This window comes from Tamandua tetradactyla, chromosome 10 (genome assembly GCF_023851605.1).
Source record: "Tamandua tetradactyla isolate mTamTet1 chromosome 10, mTamTet1.pri, whole genome shotgun sequence".
NCBI lineage: Eukaryota > Metazoa > Chordata > Mammalia > Pilosa > Myrmecophagidae > Tamandua > Tamandua tetradactyla.
The window spans coordinates 48,185,553-48,210,119 of NC_135336.1; the positions used below are offsets into that span (position 1 = coordinate 48,185,553).

At 39.0% G+C, this 24,567-nt stretch overlaps 2 protein-coding genes across 11 annotated transcripts in view; one reads left to right on the top strand and one right to left on the bottom strand.

The window, feature by feature from the left end:
* CMSS1 (cms1 ribosomal small subunit homolog) overlaps positions 1 to 24,567 on the bottom strand; it is a 458,243-nt gene that overhangs the window by 152,279 nt on the left and 281,397 nt on the right. The window lies entirely within an intron of this gene.
* The window catches only part of FILIP1L (filamin A interacting protein 1 like), a 361,112-nt gene that overhangs the window by 64,608 nt on the left and 271,937 nt on the right, over positions 1 to 24,567 (top strand). The window lies entirely within an intron of this gene.

Consider the following 24,567-nt stretch of genomic DNA (forward strand, 5'->3'; position numbering starts at 1 on the left):
AGAGTACCTCATTTTTCATTTCAAGAAAATACAACTTGGGTGCATGGGTGGTACAGTAGCAGAATGCTCATCTGCCATGTGGGAGACCCAGGTTTGATTCCTGGTTTATGCACTACAACATCCGCCCCCCCCACCCCGACACCCTGCCCCCACCAAATGAAATGACAACTTGAAACTCATATCCAATTTTAAGCATCTAACTGTACAAAATTTCAGTGTAAGTAAGAGCTTGTATCATAGTTTCTAAAATCCCAGACTCTGTTCAGGTACTGTGTAGTATCCTGAGAGAGGCAGTAAAGGATTAGTGGGTAACAGCATGGGCTCTGGGGTCAAGCAGATTTGAATCTGAGTCCTAGCTTTGCCAGTGAACTGGGTGTGGGTTCTCGGAAAGTCATGTCACCTCCCCCAAGCCACCATTTCCTCACCTGGAAAAGGAGAATAAAAATAGTACATACTTCATGGGGTTATTCTGAGGACTGAGTGAGGGAATGCAAACTGAACACTCAGCATAACGACCTGCAGAGAGTCAGTGTCCAATAACTAGCTATTTTTATCAGTATCTGTCACTACATAGAAAGATTTAGATGGTCAACTGGGTGAGAGGTCATCAGGATCTTTGATGAATACAAAAAAGTTGGCCAGGCATTATGCTCACAAATTGGTCTTTCTAAACAGTGATGAGGTCGGTGATACCTGTAGAAGAACATGGGCGTTGAGTGATTTTTCCAGTAGCAAGGACAGGTTATGCTGAGGAAGCCATGCTCACATTTATGTCTTCTGTAATCAAATGCATGAATTTATGAAAGCTGGGCAAGCGGGGGCTACTCTGCGTAAAGCCAACTGCCCCATATGGGGCCTGAGGCTACAAACTTGGATTTTAACCAAGTGAACTAACTGGTAACAGATAACGAAAGGCATGTTCCTTGTTCACAGGAGGCCAGCAGACTTTTATTGGGACACATCATGAGAACTTTAACAAGATGCAGAGCACGAAATGCATTTTCGTAATACCCAAGAATATGTTAAAATTTTCAGAGTTTGGAGAAACTGCAGCTACTCTGTCCACTCCAATTTATAAGCAGATTCTACAACCTGAGAGGTCTGGGATTTTATTGGCCTTTTTCCCTGATGATGTAATGAGTATCTAAAATGGACATGCCCAAAGCTGAACAGGAACTCAGAACTAGAGATCACATCATCTTTTCTAAAAGTCACGTCTTATATATTCTTAGTTTACTATAGAAAGATTGGATACTTACTTGGAGAAGATAAAATCACAGTACAATGGAACTGGAAGGGTTTTTTGCTTTTTTTTTCGTATGGGCAGGCAGTGGGAACTAAACCCTGGTCTCCGGCACGGCAGGTGAGAACTCTGCCACTGCATCACCACTGCCCGCCCAAACTGGAAGGGTTTTTGGAGTTTAGACTACTGGAAGAGTAGAGAAGCCACATCGTATACAAAAATTACACATCAAAATGACGGTTCTGCCAGTACGAGTTTCCCTGATTCCAGGTCCAGAATTTTCCATTACAATGACATGTAATAGAAAATGACCTTGGGCCATTTGATAATCAGCTACTCTTATAGGGCTACCCTGAAGCTGTGGCACAAACCACTTGCCCATTATGATTTTTTTTTAATGGCCTGCAGCTGCCTGGCTGTTTAAAGTAAAGAGACATTTCACTGTTTATTTCTGACTATGAACTCAACATTAGCTATGTTAATCTTCGTTAATCTTCTTATGAAATTTTGTTAGTTGCCAGCATATAAACCAGCAGGAGAAGCACTTCTCACCTAGATGCTAAGATGTCAGCATGAGATCTCTATTTAGCTCAACCAAAATAGATAATGGATTTTCATTATCTTTGAATCATCAGTGAGTACACATTTATTAACACTTATTTTTAATATTGAGTCGCCTTCATTTAAAATAGGTATTTCTAAGTGATAAAATAAAAGTTCCTAAAATTTCACCCACAAAAATTGTAAAAGCAGATGTGAATATGAAGAATATTTATGGAAGGATGCATTTGAGATTTGTCAGTTCATCAGTCGGAAATGACACTGGGAAATCCCAGAGCAGAGAGATAGACTTAGTTCTTAGCCAGGGTCTTACCACACTCTCAGCCAATAATAATTCTTGGAACTCTAACATTTTCTATTATAAAATGTATCTAAATAGTTTTCCTTCTATTCCCCATCTTTTCCTTGCTTCAAGCCCCAGCTTAAGATCTTAGTCCTCCTTAAATTCTTCCCAGTCACACTGATTGCTCCCTCCTGAATATCACCATTGTTGGTACTTGTTCTAGTTTGCTAGCTGCGGGAAAGCAACACACCAGAGACAGATTGGCTTTTAATAAAAGGGGATTTATTTAGTTATAGTTCTTCAGAGGAAAGGCAGCTAACTTTCAACTGAGGTTCTTTCTTACATGGGAAGGCACAGGATGGTCTCTGCTGGCCTTCTCTCCAGGCCTCTGGGTTCTAACAACTTTCCCCTAGGGTGATTCCTTTCTGTACTTCCAAAGGCCTGGGCTGAGCTGCCAGTGCTGAGATGAGGTATGCTGAGCTGCTTTTGCTGTGCTACTGTTGAGCGCTCTCATTTAAGCACCAGCCAATTAAATCAAACATCATTCATTGCAGCAGGCACGGCTCCTAGCCACTGCACCTGTAATCATCAACAGATGAGGTTCACATGTCATTGGCTTATGTTCACAGCAACAGAACTAGGCACCTTCACCTAGCCAAGTTGACACCTGAACCTAACTACCACAGTACTCAAGACCTAAAACTTATCTGGGACCTACATCCTACCTGTATGAATCTTCCTATTGGTTACTTATATTCGCAATCAGATTGTGAGCTCCTTCCTCAAATGCCTTCGCCTAAGTCAGGGATCTGGCACATGGGTGGCATCCATGACACAATCTTTTCTATTAGAAAAATGAGGACAATGTACAGAAAATCTTTGAAACCTCTGGGGGTAGTCATGGAAAATCTAACAGTCATCATATTGTGGAATGGTAAAATAACTTAAAATAAAAGACACCAAGAATGCGTACATTCTGAAATGTTAAGGCTAAAATTTCCTTGAGTTACATTTCTATCTCTCTTTTCTAAGTTATTGGGAGACTCACAAAAGCTCCCCATTTTTATGAGTGTTTAAAGACTTAAGAATTGGGAAAGGAAGAGATTAAATCCATACTCAGATTGCTTTTGTGGTTATTCACGTACCATAAGAATAGTGAAAATTTAGAGTTGCCCGATGAGCACATTCTCAGTTGAGGTCAAAGCAAGGTGATGCTCTGCCTTCTTGTTTTAACTCTTATAATGTAAATAAGTGTCCTTTCTGCAGTATATCTGTAGTGCCATGATTTGTTTTAAATTTTGTGCTTTTTGTTGATGATTTCACTGTTCTAAATGGCCTACAAATATAGTGCTGAAGTGCTATCTACTGTCCTAAGTGCAAGAAAGCTGAGTAGTGCTGATGGCCAAGAGTTCAATGTTAATGAATCAGCAATATATATGACATGTCTTTAAAAAAGAAATACAAACAAATCAAGGTATGTACTGATTAACTGATAAAAATGTTATGACCAGAGTGTGACAGGAAACTAACTCTATATTTCCCCTAGCACCAATGGTTCAGTATTTGCTAATTCAGTATTCACAGCAACTGAGAACATAACTATCACAAATAAGAAGATTTGACTGTAAAAATATTTGAGGTAGGACAGATTAGAGTTTTTCTAATATCAGATGCTAATGGCCTTAATGATGATAACGTATTCTGTGAATTCCTGAGAAGAGCATTTGGCACATGGATCACACAGGAAGCATGACATTCCATGGGCTGGATAGACTAGTATACCAATGGTGCTGGGGACAATGAAGAGGTAAGAGGGCATTTGATTGATGCTGAAAATTCTGAGGAAAGGTAAAGAGGTGTTATTCAAGGTCTTGATGTCAGTGCTTGAGGTGACATCCCTCCACTGAAACCTTATGAGCACAAGAAGAAAATGATGAGAACAGAACAGGGAGGCCTGCATGTTAAGTGAGGGGGCAGAGCCTTCCTTCTGAGGAAAATTGATTTTGTATATAATGAAATTTTTTTGTTTTTGGGGACTCTTTTTGTATAATTTTAGTGAAGATTGTAAGCAAATAAACAAACTAAACAAACTAAATACCACAAGAAACCAGAGATGTTATAATGGGCAAGATCATGAGGACACTGGCAAGAATCTAAGACAGGAGACTTCCATCATTACAAAAGAGATGATCATCAGGAAGGGCAAAAAAAAGGCCCTGCAGGCTCTGAGAGGGTGATCAAAAGTTTCTGGAAGTATGTAGTGGAGAAACTTAGCCTACCGATAGGTATGCCTATGAGTTACTTCTGGAGGACCTCATTTGTTCTCAGATGTGGCCTCACTCTCTCCAAGCCCAACTCTGCAAGTGAAACCATTGCCCTCCCCCCTACACAGGACATGACATCCAGGGGTGAAAGTCTCCCAGGCAGCGTGGGAGATGACTCCCAGGGATAAGTCCAGCCCTGGCACCATGGGATCAACAATGCCATACTGATCAAAAAGGTGAAAAGAAGTATAATTAATGAAGTATCAGTGGCTGAGAGAGTTGAAATAGAGTCGAGAGGCTTCTATGGAGGTCACTCTTAGGCAAGCTTCAGTTAGACATTGCTACCTACCATAACTTGCCAAAGCCCAACTAAAACCATTCCAGTCAATGCAAAAAACCACTTAAAGCATTACATAAGATTCTACAAAGGTTCCATGCACTAAGGTAACATTCCAGGAACCTACAACCTCCAGATGGATACATGGTCCAGATAAATCCTGAAAAGCAGAAGGGCCAGCCTCTCCAGAATATCAACTAGTTCCATCCCCTTATCCCCCATTATTGAAAGTCCCTTCTAACATGAAAAATTTAGAATGGCCATAGCCCAAATACCCCTAAAGAGAGGGATAGAAAGATCAAAGGTGATGGTGGAGTTATACAGAGAACGTAGGGTTTAACAAACGAATAATGACTGCTGAGTCATTAAATTGATATTTCTTTTAGTCTCCAGTACCTTAGAGCAGCTACAAGTAAAAACCTAAAATTGTGGAATTGTAACCCATACCAAACTCTGAAGTTTATTCTACAACTAATTGTTGTGCTATACTCTGAAAGTTTTTGCTTTTTTGTATGTTATTTTTCACAAATAAGAAAAAAAAAATTCAACTGTGATGATAAAAAAAAATTTATTCCTTCTAGTCTCCTATATTCTGGGGCAGAAGGAAAAATCTGAGATGATGGTATGGTAGCCCATGACAAACTCTGGGATCTGTCCTGTAACTACTTGCTGAAATGTGCTTTGAAAACAGTTGATTTTTTCTTTCTTTTCCTTGTATATATGTTATATTATACAATAAAAAAATTTAAAGAAAAGTTTCTGGAAGGGTCTTTGTTGTGATTCATTGAAATCCAAGCTTAACAATTACACAAAATTGAATCTTTTTCAAAAGATTCAAAAGTTTTATCAAAACTTTTGGTAATTTCAGTTCTTGCATTTGAACTCAACTGTGACACTGGAAAGGGTCAGAAAAAGGAGGGGAAGGCTATGGAATACAGAAGCACTGTAGTTGAAGGTATGCATCTCACCTCTGAACTTGGGAGTAATGGTGGAAATTCACCAAAAGATGGTGCAAACCAAAGGGAAACAAGTGATCTGCTTTTTCCCAGTGTGTTCAGTGACAGTCTGTCTGAACCATAGCAGCAGGAACATAAGGGTAGAATTCTAAACTCTGGACTAAGAGTGGGTAGCTCAAATGCCAACACTAGCTAAGCAGGTAACATATATGAGTGAAGTGGGCCAGACTGGATAGTGTTGTAGAAGAGAGTGCACACTCTGTTTAAAGGGACAGCTGCTCTGTAGCAATAGTCAGCTGCAGGATCATGGACCTTTTCTCAAGAAAAGTCAGATCTGTATTTCTGTATGAAATTTGCCATTGTTAATAGTTTTAAAAAAAACCACCATGCAGGTCAAAGAAAACATATCTGGAGGGCATGTAGTGCCTGGGATAAGTTTGTGACTTTTGCCTTGGACTCTTTCCTCAGACTGCAACTTTGATTAAGGAAGTTAAACGTCACTGTATTTTATCTTGAAAGTATGCAAATATTTACCTTTATCAATCTTTAGAACACTAGGAAAACTCAAGTGGTAAAAGAATTCAGGAGGATGTAGCTCTTCACAACTAATGCCTTGGGGAGACTATATATATAAGTTTAGGTAAGTCTAATGTCCAGCTGTACAAAGACCAAAGAATAAAATCTAGGAAGAAGTTAAGTACAGGCCAGAGTTAATACTTGAAAACACTTGCAATTTACTTTGATTCTACTAGGAAGTTGTATATAAATACTGGAGAAAAAACCTGGCCTTGAGGAACAATTTTATAAAATGATATGGTCTCAGCATGTGCTATGGTAGTGACCAAAGAATTGATTAACTATTGTTTCTGTGGCTTTGTATAGATTTCCAGTTAAGAAAGATATTACAGAGAAAGCAAATATCTACATTCCAAGTAGATGGAAAGCTCAAGGATGCTTTGTTTGAGACTAGACAAATAGAAGTGCTCAAGTGTGGATTCCTAAATGTTTAGGGAAGTGACAGAAGGTAAGAAGATTCTTACCACCTAGGTCTTTACAAGCCACTTCTGTGGTGGAAGGCATGCTATGGTGAAATATATAATGATTTACAATTATGCTCCAAATTGGAGCACTATGCAGAGTACCAAAGGTAAAGGCAGAGGAAGTACATATAGAGCATGGAACACTTGTTTCTGGACAGAATGGAAATGAGGAGGAATAATGACTGGTAACCAAATGGAGAGCAGCAAAACATCAAGCTCACTGGTGCTATATTGAACATTTATCTCAGAATTAAACTAAAATTAATTACATACAGGGGGAATTATACATCACAGGTTTTAAAATTATGGTCATTCTACCCTTGCCCAATTTAGCTTTCTTTTTCTGAAAAAACAAATCCTAGAAAGAAATAGGAGGTTAAAAATGAATTTATGTACAATTCTTCCCCATGCCATATGTTGAAAGTTCTCATACAATATACATTCAAACAACAGGATCACATGATTGTTGGGGGTAGGGGATGACTTTCGTTTTGCCTTTGTAAAACTTTATAATTATTTTTTTAATTTGGTTGTAGAAAGAAATATTGCAGTCTTTATCAACTGCATTTCAGTGTTAATATTTTCTCTTTGGTTTTGCACCTTCATATATTTCAAACTTCATTTCCCAGACCACCCTCAGATTTCTCATCTAAGACCAGAAAGAGGGAGGAGAGGTTTCAACATTCTCCCCTAGAACTTCTGTAAATAAAGCTACCACATAAACATTGTGTTTATAATAAGCAGATATTTACGTGATAATTTAAATAATTTACATTAATAAAATAACATGTACATGTGTTTTCTGAATAGAGGGTGGGTAAAAACACTGTTTACAAGAAATAATGTTATTTCCAAAACATGTCTAAACAATAAGGTTGGTGGAGGGCATTACAAAGCTGCCTCTGGAGCAAATTCTGATCCCGAAGGCTTTTTCCACAAGAAATCGCTCCTGTGCACCAAGGAATGTGCCTCATGGAGTCATCTTTCAGGGTCAAAAGAAATATCTCAACAAGAATTGGAGGAATTTACAAAGACTTCTCTAAAGAATATAATCATGAAAATGTCTCTGATCTAATCTGAAATTCTCCATAAACACTAAAACATGGTTAAATCAATTTTAAGAGAGGAGGGGCCAAGATGGCGGCTTAGCAATGTGTGCGTTTTAGTTCGTCCTCCAGAACAACTACTAAATAACCAGGAACAGTACAGAACAGCTCCCAGAGCCACGACAGTGACCGGACACACAGTGTACCCCAGTCTGACACGCTGGACTGGCTGTGAGTCTCCGGAACTGTGAGTTCCCCAAGCCGTGGCGGCCGGCGCCCAGGACCCCTCCCCAACAGGCGGCTTCCCAGAGAGAAATGAAAGACACTCTAACAGTAGCAGGGACTGAGTCCAACCAAACACCAACTGTGGCATTAATAAACAAATTCTGATTACTAAAACTAGGCCCCCAGCTCAGATGAAACTGGTCAAGGCAGAGGTCGCTTATTGGGCTAATCAAAAAAGAGGAAAAGGGACGAAACGGAAGTTTTTGTGGCTGTTTCTACAGACGCTTGGCTGCCTCTGGATTCAGTGGCGGGACTACTTGGGCTGCAACTGCCCCAGCCATAGGCAGAAACGGACTGCTTTCAGGGCCGTCTCCCGCCTGTTTCCCAGGGAAGGGATAAAGCCCAACTTAGGTGGAACCCCTCTCTCAAGGAATTCACACACCAGGGCTTGGCAATTTGAAGCCATTAAAACCAGCTTACAACCTCTCCTCCATCTCCACCATGCCCCCAGCAGGGAGAGTCTTCCAGAGTTAAAAGTGCCGCAACATCTTTTGCTGGTACAACCCGCAGGCGGACGCACCACATACTGGGCAGGATAAGAAAAACAGAACCCAGAGACTTCACAGGAAAGTCTTTCAACCTGCTGGGTCTCACCCTCAGGGAAAACTGACGCAGGTGACTCCTTCCCCCTGATAGGAGGCCAGTTTAGTCCGGGAAAACCCAGCTGGAGTCTGTAATACCTATGTAGACACTCCGAAGGCTGGGGAGGGAAAAGGCACCTTACAAGCAGGACAAGAAACAGGAAAACAAGAACTGAAAACACATCTTAGACCCAAAGATAAACATAGGTTGAAAGTGAAAGGTTGGGAAAAGATATTTCATGCAAATAACAACCAGAAAAGAGCAGGCGTAGGTATATTAATATCCAACAAATTAGACTTCAAATGTAAAACAGTTAAAACAGACAAAGAAGGATACTATAACTAAAAAAAGGAACCATTCAACAAGAAGACATAACAATAATAAATATTTATGCACCGAACCAGAATGCCCCAAAATACGTGAGGCAAACACTGCAAACACTGAAAAGGAAAATAGACACATCTACCATAATAGTTGGAGACTTCAATTCTCCACTCTCATCAATGGAAAGAACATCTAGACAGAGGATCAATAAAGAAACAGAGAAGTTGAATATTACAATAAATGAGCTAGACTTAACAGACATTTATAGAACGTTACACCCCCAACAACAGGATACACCTTTTTCTCAAGTGCTCATGGATCATTCTCAAGTATAGACCATATGTTGGGTCACAAAGCAAGCCTCAACAAATTTTAAAAGATTGAAATCATACACAACACTTTCTCAGATCATAAAGGAATGAAGTCGGAAATCAATAATAGGCAAAGCGCCAGAAAATTCACAAATACGTGGAGGCTCAACAACACACTCTTTTTTTTTTTTTTTATTAATTAAAAAAATTAACTAACACAACAATAGAAATCAATCCATTCTACATATGCAATCAGTAATTCTTAATATCATCACATAGGTGTATGGTCATCATTTCTCAGTACATATGCATCGATTTAGAGAAAGAAATAGCACTACAACAGAAAAAGAAATAAACTGATAACACAGACAGAAAACACAAATAAAAATAAAAAGTACAAAATATATAAGAGAAAAAAAAAAAAAAAGCTGCATAGATCAGATGCAGCTTCATTCAGCGTTCCAAGATAATTACATTACAATTAGGCAGTATTGTGCTGACCATTTTTTTTTTTAGACGTCATACCATTCTACATATGCAATCAGTAATTCTTAACATCATCACATAGATGCATGATCATCGTTTCTTAGTACATTTGCATCGGTTTAGAAGAACTAGCATTATAACAGAAAAAGATATAGAATGTTAATATAGAGAAAAAAAATAAAAGTAATAATAATAAGAACAAAACAAACAAAACAAAACAAAACAAAAACCTATAGCTCGGATGCAGCTTCGTTCAGTATTTTAACATGATTACTTTACAATTAGGTATTATTGTACTGTCCATTTTTGAGTTTTTGTATCTAGTCCTATTGCACCGTCTGTATTCCATCAGCTCCGATTACCCATTATCTTACCCTGTTTCTAACTCCTGCTGAACTCTGTTACCAATGACATATTCCAAGTTTATTCTCGAGTGTCGATTCACATCATTGGGACCATACAGTATTTGTCTTTTAGCTTTTGGCTAGACTCACTCAGCATAATGTTTTCTAGGTCCATCCATGTTATTACATGCTTCATAAGTTTATCCTGTCTTAACGCTGCATAATATTCCATCGTACGTATATACCACAGTTTGTTTAGCCACTCGTCTGTTGATGGACATTTTGGCTGTTTCCATCTCTTTGCAATTGTAAATAACGCTGCTATAAACATTGGTGTGCAAATGTCTGTTTGAGTTTTTGCCCTTAATTCCTTTGAGTAGATTCCCAGCAATGGTATTGCTGGATCGTATGGCAATTCTATATTCAGCTTTTTGAGGAACCGCCAAACTGCTTTCCACAGTGGTTGCACCATTTGACATTCCCACCAACAGTGGATAAGTGTGCCTCTTTCTCCGCATCCTCTCCAGCACTTGTCATTTTCTGTTTTGTTGATAATGGCCATTCTGGTGGGTGTGAGATGATATCTCATTGTGGTTTTGATTTGCATTTCTCTAATGGCCAGGGACATTGAGCATCTCTTCATGTGTCTTTTGGCCATTTGTATTTCCTCCTCTGAGAGGTGTCTATTCAAGTCTTTTTCCCATTTTGTAATTGGGTTGGCTATCTTTTTGTTGTTGAGTTGAACAATCCCATTATAAATTCTGGATACTAGACCTTTATCTGATATGTCGTTTCCAAATACTGATTCCCATTGTGTAGGCTGTCTTTCTACTTTCTTGATGAAGTTCTTTGATGCACAAAAGTGTTTAATTTTGAGGAGTTCCCATTTATTTATTTCCTTCTTCAGTGCTCTTGCTTTAGGTGTAAGGTCCATAAAACCGCCTCCAATTGTAAGATTCATAAGATATCTCCCTACATTTTCCTCTAACTGTTCTATGGTCTTAGACCTAATGTTTAGATCTTTGATCCATTTTGAGTTAACTTTTGTATAGGGTGTGAGATATGGGTCTTCTTTCATTCTTTCGCATATGGATATCCAGTTCTCTAGGCACCATTTATTGAAGAACTGTTCTGTCCCAGGTGAGTTGGCTTGACTCCCTTATCAAAGATCAAATGACCATAGATGAGAGGGTCTATATCTGAGCACTCTATTCGATTCCATTGGTCGATATATCTATCTTTATGCCAATACCATGCTGTTTTGACCACTGTGGCTTCATAATATGCCTTAAAGTCTGGCAGCGCGAGACCTCCAGCTTCGTTTTTTTTCCTTAAGATGTTTTTAGCAATTCGGGGCACCCTGCCCTTCCAGATAAATTTGCTTATTGGTTTTTCTATTTCTGAAAAATAAGTTGTTGGGATTTTGATTGGTATTGCATTGAATCTGTAAATCAATTTAGGTAGGATTGACATCTTAACTATATTTAGTCTTCCAATCCATGAACACGGTATGCCCTTCCATCTGTTTAGGTCTTTTGTGATTTCTTTTAGCAGTTTTTTGTAGTTTTCTTTGTATAGGTCTTTTGTCTCTTTAGTTAAATTTATTCCTAGGTATTTTATTCTTTTAGTTGCAATTGTAAATGGGATTCGTTTCTTGATTTCCCCCTCTGCTTGTTCATTGCTAGTGTATAGAAATGCTACAGATTTTTGAATGTTGATCTTGTAACCTGCTACTTTGCTGTACTCATTTATTAGCTCTAGTAGTTTTGTTGTGGATTTTTCCGGGTTTTCGACGTATAGTATCATATCGTCTGCAAACAGTGATAGTTTACTTCTTCCTTTCCAATTTTGATGCCTTGTATTTCTTTTTCTTGTCTAATTGCTCTGGCTAGAACCTCCAACACAATGTTGAGTAATAGTGTTGATAGTGGACATCCTTGTCTTGTTCCTGATCTTAGGGGGAACGTTTTCAATTTTTCCCCATTAAGGATGATATTAGCTGTGGGTTTTTCATATATTCCCTCTATCATTTTAAGGAAGTTCCCTTGTATTCCTATCCTTTGAAGTGTTTTCAACAGGAAAGGATGTTGAATCTTGTCAAATGCCTTCTCTGCATCAATTGAGATGATCATGTGATTTTTCTGCTTTAATTTGTTGATATGGTGTATTACATTAATTGATTTTCTTATGTTGAACCATCCTTGCATACCTGGGATGAATCCTACTTGGTCATGATGAATAATTCTTTTAATGTGTTGTTGGATACGATTTGCTAGAATTTTATTGAGGATTTTTGCATCAATATTCATTACAGAGATCGGCCTGTAGTTTTCTTTTCTTGTAATATCTTTGCCTGGTTTTGGTATGAGGGTAATGTTGGCTTCATAGAATGAGTTAGGTAGTTTTCCCTCCACTTCGATTTTTTTGAAGAGTTTGAGGAGAGTTGGTACTAATTCTTTCTGGAATGTTTGATAGAATTCACATGTGAAGCCGTCTGGTCCTGGACTTTTCTTTTTAGGAAGCTTTTGAATGACTGCTTCGATTTCTTTACTTGTGATTGGTTTGTTGAGATCATCTATCTCTTCTTGAGTCAAAGTTGGTTGTTCATGTCTTTCCAGGAACCCGTCCATTTCCTCTAAATTGTATTTATTAGCGTAAAGTTGTTCATAGTATCCTGTTATTACCTCCTTTATTTCTGTGAGGTCAGTAGTTATGTCTCCTCTTCCATTTCTGATCTTATTTATTTGCATCCTCTCTCTTCTTCTTTTTGTCAATCTTGCTAAGGGCCCATCAATCTTATTGATTTTCTCATAGAACCAACTTCTGGCCTTATTGATTTTCTCTATTGTTTTCATGTTTTCAACTTCATTTATTTGTGCTCTAATCTTTGTTATTTCTTTCCTTTTGCTTGCTTTGGGGTTAGCTTGCTGTTCTTTCTCCAGTTCTTCCAAATGGATAGTTAATTCCTGTATTTTTGCCTTTTCTTCTTTTCTGATATAGGCATTTAGAGCAATAAATTTCCCTCTTAGCACTGCCTTTGCTGCGTCCCATAAGTTTTGATATGTTGTGTTTTCATTTTCATTCGCCTCGAGGTATTTGCTAATTTCTCTAGCAATTTCTTATTTGACCCACTCGTTGTTTAGGAGTGTGTTGTTGAGCCTCCACGTATTTGTGAATTTTCTGGCACTCTGCCTATTATTGATTTCCAACATCATTCCTTTATGGTCCGAGAAAGTGTTGTGTAGGATTTCAATCTTTTAAAATTTGTTAAGACTTGCTTTGTGACCCAGCATATGGTCTATTTTTGAGAATGATCCATGAGCACTTGAGAAAAAGGTGTATCCTGCTGTTGTGGGATGTAATGTCCTATAAATGTCTATTAAGTCTAGTTCATTTATAGTAATATTCAGATACTCCGTTTCTTTGTTGATCTTCTGTCTAGATGTTCTGTCCCTTGATGAGAGTGGTGAGTTGAAGTCTCCAACTATTATAGTATATGAGTCTATTTCCCTTTTCAGTGTTTGCAGTGTATTCCTCACGTATTTTGGGGCATTCTGGTTCGGTGCGTAAATATTTATGATTGTTATGTCTTCTTGTTTAATTGTTCCTTTTATTAGTATATAGTGTCCTTCTTTGTCTCTTTTAACTGCTTTACATTTGAAGTCTAATTTGTTGGATATTAGTATAGCCACTCCTGCTCTTTTCTGGTTGTTATTTGCATGAAATATCTTTTCCCAACCTTTCACTTTCAACCTATGTTTATCTTTGGGTCTAAGATGTGTTTCCTGTAGACAGCATATAGAAGGATCCTGTTTTTTAATCCATTCTGCCAATCTATGTCTTTTGATTGGGGAATTCAGTCCATTGACATTTAGTGTTATTACTGTTTGGATAATATTTTCCTCTAACATTTTGCCTTTTGTATTATATATATCATATCTGATTTTCCTTCTTTCTACACTCTTTTCCATATCTCTCTCTTCTGTCTTTTTGTATCTGACTCTAATGCTCCCTTTAGTATTTCTTGCAGAGCTGGTCTCTTGGTCACAAATTCTCTCAGTGACTTTTTGTCTGAGAATGTTTTAATTTCTCCCTCATTTTTGAAGGATAATTTTGCTGGATATAGGAGTCTTGGTTGGCAGTTTTTCTCTTTTAGTATTTTAAATATATCATCCCACTGTCTTCTAGCTTCCATGGTTTCTGCTGAGAAATCTACACATAGTCTTATTGGGTTTCCCTTGTATGTGATGGATTGTTTTTCTCTTGCTGCTTTCAAGATCCTCTCTTTCTCATTGACCTCTGACATTCTAACTAGTAAGTGTCTTGGAGAACGCCTATTTGGGTCTAATCTCTTTGGGGTGCGCTGCACTTCTTGGATCTGTAATTTTAGGTCTTTCATAAGAGTTGGGAAATTTTCAGTGAAAATTTCTTCCATTAGTTTTTCTCCTCCTTTTCCCTTCTCTTCTCCTTCTGGGACACCCACAACACGTATACTTGTGCGGTTCATATTGTCCTTGAGTTCCCTGATACCCAGTTCAAATTTCTCCATTCTTTTCCCTATAGTTTCTGTTTCTTTTTGGAATTCAGATGTTCCATCCTCTAAATCACTAATTCTATCTTCTGTCTCTTTAAATCTATCATTGTAACTATCCATTATTTTTTCTATGTTTGCTACTTTATCCTTCACTTCCATAAGTTCTGCGATTTGTTTTTTCAGTTTTTCTATTTCTTCTTTATGTTCAGCCCATGTCCTCTTCATGTCCTCCCTCAATTTATCGATTTCATTTTTGAAGAGGTTTTCCATTTCTGTTCGTATATTCAGGATTAGTTGTCTCAGCTCTTGTGTCTCATTTGAGCTATTGGTTTGTTCCTTTGACTGGGCCATATTCTCAATCTTTTGAGCATGGACAGTTATCTTCTGCTGCTGGCGTCTGGGCATTTATTCAGATTTCTCAGGGTGTTGGACCCAGCAAGGTTGTAAGATTTTTCTGTGAAATCTCTGGGATCTGTTTTTCTTATCTTGCCCAGTACGTGGCGCACGTGGCACACGTTTGTCTCAAGTGTTTGGAATGGGTCTCCCCCAGTCACCGATCTCCGTGGCCTGGGGCTTTCGGATCCAAATCTCTCCGTTGGTTCAGGGGCCGCGCGTGGTGGGGGCGTCAGCTGCTGTGGCTTAAGGGGACCCTGTGGCTGGTTGCGGGCCGCAGCGGGCCTGGGGGATTCCCCACCGGACCAGGAAGCCTCCCGTGGGGGGGGGCTTCCGCGGCTTGGATAGCCCTCCTATCTGAGACTCGTATCTGCGGACTCGAAGCAGAGACTCGAAGCCACCCGCAAAAGAGGGGTGCCACCTGTCTCAGCTTGGGAAACTTGCTTCTCCAATACTCTCAGCCGGCCCGGAAAGGGGGGAGGGAGTAGCTCGGACCACCGCAGCTGCCGCTGATCGGGAGATCGCACGCCGCTCGGGGGTCTCACTGCAGCCGAGTCTCGCAGTCAGTCTAGCCAGCCCAGACTTTGGGTAGCCCTCTGATCCGGGACTCGTAGCCGCGGATTAAAGCCGAGACTCGAAGCCGCCCGCAAAAGAAGGGTGCCGCCTGCCTCGGCTTGGGGAACTTACTTCTCCGATACTCTCAGCCGGCCCGGGAAGGAGGGAGGGATTAGCTCGGACCGCCGCAGCTGCGGCCGCTCGGGGGTCTCGCCGCAGCCACGTCTCGCAATCAGACTTGCCAGCCCAGACTTTGGATAGCCCTCTGATCCGAGACTTGTAGTCGTGGACTCGAAGCCGCCCGCAAAAGTGTGGCGCCGGCCGCCTTGGCTGGGAAGCTTGTCTCTCCGAGTCTCTCAGCCAGCCCCGGAAGGAGGGAGGGATTAGCTCGGACCGCCGCAGCTGCGGCCGCTCGGGGGTCTCGCCGCAGCCAAGACTCGGAATCAGATTTGCGAGCCCAGACTTTGGATAGCCCTCTGATCCGAGACTTGTAGTCGCGGACTCGAAGCCGCCCGCAAAAGTGTGGCGCCGGCCGCCTTGGCTGGGAAGCTTGTCTCTCCAAGTCTCTCAGCCAGCCCCGGAAGGAGGGAGGGATTAGCTCGGACCGCCGCAGCTGCGGCTGCTCGGGAAATCGCCCGCCGCTCGGGGATCTCACTCACCGCAGCTGAGTTTCGCAGTCAGACTAGCCAGCCCAGACTTGGTTACGCTGTGTGTCCATTCCCTGCTGTAGCCCCGGGAGTTGTTTTGTACTGTTTCTGTTCACCTATTAGTTCATTTGGAGTCGGAGGCACTAAGACGCATGTACCTTACTAAGACGCCATCTTGGATCCAACAACAACACACTCTTAAACAACCAGTGGGTCAAGGAAGAAATTACAAGAAAAATTAGTAAATATCTCGAGGAGAATGAAAATGAAAACACAACATATCAAAACCTATGGGACGCAGCAAAGGCAGTGCTAAGAGGGAAATTTATTGCCCTAAATGCCTATATCAAAAAAGAAGAAAGGGCAAAAATACAGGAATTAACTGTCCCCTTGGAAGAACTGGAGAAAGAACAGCAAACTAACCCCAAAGCAAGAAAAAGGAAAGAAATAACAAAGATTAGAGCAGAAATAAATGAAACTGAGAACCTGAAAACTATTGAGAAAATCCATAAAACCAGAAGTTGGTTCTATGAGAAAATCAATAAGATTGATGGGCCCTTAGCAAGATTGACAAAAAGAAGAAGAGAGAGGACTCAAATAAATAAGATCAGAACTAGAAGAGGAGACATAACCACTGACCTCACAGAAATAAAGGAGGTAATAACAGGATACTATGAACAACTTTATGCCAATAAATACAACAATGTAGATGAAATGGACAAGTTCCTATAAAGGTGTGAACAACCAACTCTGACTCGAGAAGAAAGAGATGACCTATACTAACCAATCACAAGAAAAGAAATTGAATCAGTCATTAAAAAGCTTCCCAAAAAGAAAAGTTCAGGACCAGATGGCTTCACATGTGAATTCTACCAAACATTCCAGAAAGAATTAGTACCAACCCTGCTCAAACTCTTCAAAAAAATTGAAGTGGAGGGAAAGCTACCTAATTCATTCTATGAAGCCAACATCACCCTCATACCAAAACCAGGCAAAGATATTACAAGAAAAGAAAACTACAGACCAATCTCTCTAATGAATATAGATGCAAAAATCCTTAACAAAATTCTAGCAAATCGTATCCAACAACACATTAAAAGAATTATACATCATGACCAAGTAGGATTCATCCCAGGTATGCAAGGATGGTTCAATATAAGAAAATCAATTAATGTAATACACCATATTAACAAATCAAAGCAGAAAAATCACATGATCATCTCAATTGATGCAGAGAAGGCATTTGACAAGATTCAACATCCTTTTTGTTGAAAACACTTCAAAGGATAGGAATACAAGGGAACTTCCTTAAAATGATAAAGGGAATATATGAAAAACCCACAGCTAATATCATCCTCGATGGGGAAAAACTAAAAACTTTCCCCCTAAGATCAGGAACAAGACAAGGATGTCCACTATCAACATTGTTATTCAACATCATGTTGGAAGTTCTAGCCAGAGCAATTAGAAAAGAAAAAGAAATACAAGGCATCAAAATTGGAAAGGAAGAAGTAAAACTATCATTGTTTCCAGATGATATGATACTATACATCGAAAACCCTGAATAATCCACATCAAAACTACTAGAGCTAATAAATGAGTGCAGCAAAGTGGCAGGTTACAAGATCAACATTCAAAAATCTGTAGTGTTTCTATACACTAGTAATGAACAATATGAAGGGGAAATCAAGAAACGACTTCCATTTACAATTGCAACTAAAAGAATAAAATACTTGGGAATAAATTTAACGAAAGAGACAAAAGACCTATATAAATAAAACTACAAGAAACTGTTAAAAGAAATCACAGAAGACCTAAATAGATGGAAGGGCATACCATGCTCATGGATTGGAAGACTAAATATAGTCAAGATGTCAATTTAACCTAAACTGATATACAGATTCAACACAATACCAATCAAAATCCCAGCAACTTACTTTTCAGAAATAGAAAAACCAATAAGCAAATTTATCTGGAAGGGCAGGGTGCCCCGAATTGCTAAAAGTATCTTGAGGAAAAAAAACGAAGCTGGAGGTCTCACGCTGCCTGACTTTAAGGCGTATTATGAAGCCACAGTGGTGAAAACAGTGTGGTACTGGCATAAAGACAGATATATTGACCAATGGAATCGAACAGAGTGCTCAGATATAGACCCTCTCATCTATGGACATTTGATCTTTGATAAGGCAGTCAAGCCAACTCACCTGGGACAGAACAGTCTCTTCAACAAATGGTGCCTAGAGAACTGGATATCCATACGCAAACGAATGAAAGAGGACCCGTATCTCACACCCTATACAAAAGTTAACTCAAAATGGATCAAGGATCTAAACATTAGGTCTAAGACCATAAAACAGTTAGAGGAAAATGTAAGGAGATATCTTATAAATCTTATAATCGGAGGCGGTTTTATGGACCTTACACCTAAAGCAAGAGCACTGAAGAAAAAAAGAAAGAAATGGGAGCTCCTCAAAATTAAACACTTTCGTGCATCAAAGAACTTCATCAAGAAAGTAAAAAGACAGCCTACACAATGGGAGACAATATTTGGAAACGACATATCAGATAAAGGTCTAGTATCCAGAATTTATAAAGAGATTGTTCAACTCAACAACTAAAAGACAGCCAATCCAATTACAAAATGGGAAAAAGACTTGAACAGACACTTCTCAGAAGAGGAAATACAAATGGCCAAAAGGCACATGAAGAGATGCTCAACGTCCCTGGCCATTAGAGAAATACAAATCAAAACCACAACGAGATATCATCTCACACCCACCAGAATGGCCATTATCAACAAAACAGAAAATGACAAGTGCTGGAGAGGATGTGGAGAAAGAGGCACACTTATTCACTGTTGGTGGGAATGTCAAATGGTGCAACCACTGTGGAAGGCAGTTTGGCAGTTCCTGAAAAAGCTGAATATAGAATTGGCATATGACCCAGCAATACCATTGTTAGGTATCTACTCAGAGGACTTAAGGGCAAAGACACAAACGGACATTTGCACACCAATATTTATAGCAGCATTATTTACAATTGTCAAGAGATGGAAACACAGCCAAAATGTCCATTAACTGGCAAGTGGCTAAACAAACTGTGGTATATACATACAATGGAATATTATACAGCTGTAAGACAGAATAAATTTACGAAGTATGTAACAACATGGATGGACCTTATGAATATTATGTTGAGTGAGATTAGCCAGAAACAAAAAGACAAATATTATATGGTCTCACTGATATGAACTGACATTACTGAATAAACTTGGAGAATTTTGTTGGTAACAGAGACCATCAGGAGATAGAAATAGGGTAAGACATTGGGTAATTGGAGCTGAAGGGACACAGATTGTGCAACAGGACTGAATGTAAAAACTCAGAAACGGACAGTACAGTACTACCTAAATGTAATGTAATTATGTTAAAACACTGAATGAAGCTGCATGTGAGAATGATAGAGGGAGGAGGGCTGGGGACATAAATGAAATCAGAAAGAAAGATAGATGGTAAAGATCAAGATGGTATAATCTAGGAATGCCTAGAGTGTATAATAATAGTGAAATGTACAAGGTACAAATTTTAAAAATGTTTTTGCATGAGGAAGAACAAAGGAATGTCATTATTGCAGGGTGCTGAAAACAGATGATAATTAATACTTTAAAATGTCACCTTAGGTCTGAGACTAAAGCAAAAAATGTTTATTTGTTACAAAATTTATATTTTGACTAGAACATTTCCTAATATAACTCATGTAGATAGTTTGATTGAATGTCATAAGTACTTGGAATCTCAGGTAGGACATGAGATTTTGTTGGCTTGTTCAGAGTGATGCCCCAATGAATCCCAGAGTGATTTGATATGTGAGTGGAAAAGTATTTGCAAGCCCCCTTCGGGGAATGGTGAGAGCGGGGAGAAATTCACTTCCCCAAGTTGAATTCTTGATATTCTCACAAGTAGTGTGGACAACCAAAGCTATAGGCTGAGCCCCCAGTCTTGGGGTTTGTTTATATGAAACTTAACCCCACAAAGGACAGGTCAAGTCTACTTAAAATTTAGGCCTAAGAGTCACCCCCAAGAGAGCCTCTTTTGTTGCTCAGATGTGGTCTCTCTCTCCAGCCAACATGATTAGCAGTCTTACCACCCTCCCCCTCTCTGCGTGGGACATGACTCCCAGGGGTGTGGACCTTCCTGGCAACGTGGGACAGAAATTCTGGAGCAAGCTGAGACTCAGCATCAAGGGACTGAGAAAAACCCTAGAATGAGCTGAGAATTAACATCAAGGGATTGAGAGAACCTTCTCAACCAAAGGGGGAAGAGTGAAATGAGACTAAGTGTCAATGGCTGAGAGAATCCAAACAGAGTTGAGAGGTTATCCTGGAGGTTATTCTTATGCATTGAGTAGATATCACCTTGTTGTTCAAGATGTAGTGGAGAGGCTGTAGGGAACTGCCTGAAAATGTAGAGCTGTGTTCCAATAGCCATGTTTCTTGATGATGATTGAACAATGATATAGCTTTCACAATGAGACTCTGTGAATGTGAAAATCTTGTGTCTGATGCTCCTTTTAGCTACTATATCAACAGAAGAGTAGAACATATGGAATAAAAATAAATGATAGGGGGAACAAATGTTAAAATAAATTTAGTTTGAAAGGCTAGTGCTAAATGAAAGCAAGGGGTAAGGGGTATGGTATATATAATCTTTTTTTTCTCTATTATCGTTTTATTTCTTTTTCAGTTGTCTTTATTTCTTTTTCTAAATTGATGCAAATATTCTAAGAAATGATGAATATGCAACTATGTGATGATATTAAGAATTACTGATTGTATGCGTAGAATGGAATGATATCTTAATGTTTTCTTTAATTTTTTTAATTAATAAAAAAGTTTAAAAAATCAATTTTAAGATATTTCACATTTTCATAATGAATATTTCATACAAATCTAATAGAGATATGTTCTTTCTCCTAAGCTCTCAATGTAAGCTTCTGACACTTCAGAAGGTACTCAGGAAATCTGGTAAATAACAACAAAAAAATATTTATCTCTGTACATTGCCCTATGACGCCCTTAATAAATTCATTCCACGGGTGAATTTGGGTGATGAAAGTAAGATCTACTTGGACCAATAGGAATCTTGGTGCTAAATTCATTATCTACCTCCAACCATACAGGATCAAATAGTATATATTACTGTTTCCCATCCTTATCTCTGGCTTTATATTTCAATCACTTCGATTGCTCAATTGTTATTTTATTTTTCTGTATTGCATGCACTTTTGAAGTGAAATAAAGTTTAATAAATAAAAAGGAGACTCCCTGTAAAAAAAGTCACGTTCTAGTACCCTATTAATCACCCCAACACCACAACAAATGTTTGTAAAGCACTGTCTGGAATTAACTATCCTTTTGTAAGTTCTAGAAAACCTTAGGATTCATGGGAAAGTTAGAAAAGCAATGGCTTCTCATCTTTAATGGGTCTGCTTTTCCCTCAAAAAAGATGGTACTTATTTTCCTCTGAAGTAGTGCTAAGTAAAGCAAGAGATTAGTGTGTTTTTTACTGTAGTTTATACCTGCCATTTTTCTATACCTTCCACTTTTCTACATCACTTATTTTCAAAGGCATAACTTCAAATAGTAGGGCAACATAGTAAAAGAAATGAGAAGGGAAAGAGAACCATCTGTCAGTGTCATAGGCAAATTTCTACAGCTCCTTTCAATTGAATGTAGACATCAACTTTGGTTTTTGCATAACAAATTTATGCTTTTTGTTTTTTGCTATGTTTTTTATTCCCTTTAAGATGTAATTCATTTAGGTTTAAAAATAGGCTATTGTGTATGTGGTAACTTTTATTCCATGACACAAACAAAAGTGCTTTTCAACAATTCTACAAGTCCATATTTAAGTAATTTGTCTAACCCATCACGTCAAACCTTATACAATGTTGCACAACAGATTTTCTTTAAAGAGTAAAACACAATTTAAGAAGCTGAAAATAAATTTAATTAGAAGAAGAATCTAGGGCTAGATAGGAAAGTCTGGAATCCCAATCTTTGTCCATATACAGGAGTCGCAAAACATAAAACCCCCCTGGACTTGACTGCTTTCCTCAGCTGAGGTGTCAAGAGAGTAGAAAGGATTCCAGACTTGATTTTTGTTTTCCCTCTCTAAATGGCAGTCCAAAAGAGAGGTGTAGGATTCATCTGGTACCTCCAGCATTATGCACAGTTTCTCCCCTCACATCCCATGGTGGGTTGTGTATTAATAACTTTGCATCCACAGATACGGCTTCAGAGTGGCCCCTGACTACAATGGAGTGAACTGTTTGTGTCAGCAACACGCTTTGGTTAGTTACAGCTGCAGGGAAGAGCTGGTTCTACTCTCTTTCCTCCACTTCCCCCACCCACCCTAATCAAATGCTTCAGGCAGCTATCACACTTGAGTGCTGGCAGTGCTAAAGGATCAGAGGGCGGGGTGTGGGTGTGGAGAAAGAAGGGCGCTTTGGGGCTAAAGCCTGACCAAATTAAGGATGAAGGGTAAATTAACTATAACTTCACTGTTGTTGTCCTGGTAAAATCGAGATGATGGAGGTACACAGTTCATACCTGAATGTCCCCCTCCATCAGAGCTATTCAATAATCTGGGATTTTATCATTTGTAGGGAAGGCAAGGCAAGAATGTAGGAAGATGATGTGAGCAAAAGTAGACTTGGACTGCCCAGGTGGTCCTCACATCCCAGTCTGCCTGAGATAGTTCCTTATTATTGTGTCCCCGTTCCCCTTTCACTCTCAAAAGTGTCCTGGTTTGGACCACAAAACATATGGTCACTCCCACTATGGTACATTCTTTTTCAGGAACATATATTTACATTGTAGGTGGGGCAATTCTTTTATGTTCACAGCAGAAAATTCGGTAGACCTACCCCTGCCCACTACATGCCAGCAGAAAATCTTCACTTTATCATGGTTTCTCAACCTATCATTCTGATGCAAAAATGCATTCCTTCTTTTCAAATGCCTCCCTGGGGGAGCAGTAAGATCCTGATGCAGAATCACTGAATGATCTTTCAGTTAAGAAATGAGGATGCTGTGGCTAAATTCTTTGATAAGGCCAAAGCTAGAAAGCGGCTGAGCCACTGTTTCTTGACTTCACATTCAGTGCTCTTTCCAGAAGGAAAAAACTCTACTGTCTCTATGACAGACAACTGGAGTTGAATCATGATTTGCAGAGGCACAAACTGCTGGGAAGAATTTACATTTTATAATACCAGTCTTCAATGACCACCTAATCATTTGTGATCACCTAATCATATGCAATAAGTAGCTTTATAACTCTTGCTGGTTTCAGAGGTGATTAATAATCATGGTATTTTTCAAGGAGCACCTGGTACTTTAGATTCTAAACACCTAAAATCTAGAGTTAAGTCTTAAATGCTTTCCAAAAAGGAAAAGGAAGGTTGTCATTAATTCCTAAATAAATGCTAAAGAGTAACTAACAATAATTAATGATAGCACCAATAAAAATGATCTCAAAGCACTTTTTCTTTGAGGAATTCAAAACCTTTTTTCTTTCCTCTAATAATGTTTAAAGATAAATTATTCCTAAAAGAGTCCAATAAAACAACTTTCTTTCTATAACTATTATTAGTTTTACTTCCTTAATATGATTTAACCCTAAAAATAACTCAAATAAGTAGACAGAGAAAAGTATTATTATCTTGTTTTAACCATGGGAAATTGAGGTTAAGAAATTTTAGGGGCTTGCCTCAGGTCAGATTTTGGACCTATTGTAACTCTTTACATTATATCATGAAAACTCAAGCCAGTAGCACTGCTAAAACACAACTATTACACTTAAATAACTCCTCCTCTTTTTCTACAATTTAGGAGGAATATTACTTTTTTCTCCACATACTTATTCATGGTCACTTATCTTTGCCAACAACAGTAGTCCTGAACCACGGAAAATTTGGGTCAGTAGCACACTCAACACTTTCGGAGTATTTAAGCTCTTACTGCTTGTCAGTAAGAGACAGTGAGCTGAGACAGTGAGGGTGCAAAGATCTGGCCTTATCTTTAGGAGCTCAAATCATCTTGAGAACTTTTTAAATATTTCCCCCAATTGTGTCAGTGCTGATCCATTCCTATTATATGGAGCAGAGAGAACCCAATGGTAATGGTTGGCTAACTGTCCCCAGGCCAGGGACTTTACCTGTGGTGCCAAAGTGACCACTCCTTTTCCACCCCCACAAACCCACCACAAATAAACCTCAACAACCACCAACTATAGCAACAATCCCAAGCCCTAGGGGCATACAGGGAATTCTGGATTTACAGTCTTTGTATATACAGGGTCAGGAAATAAAATTATG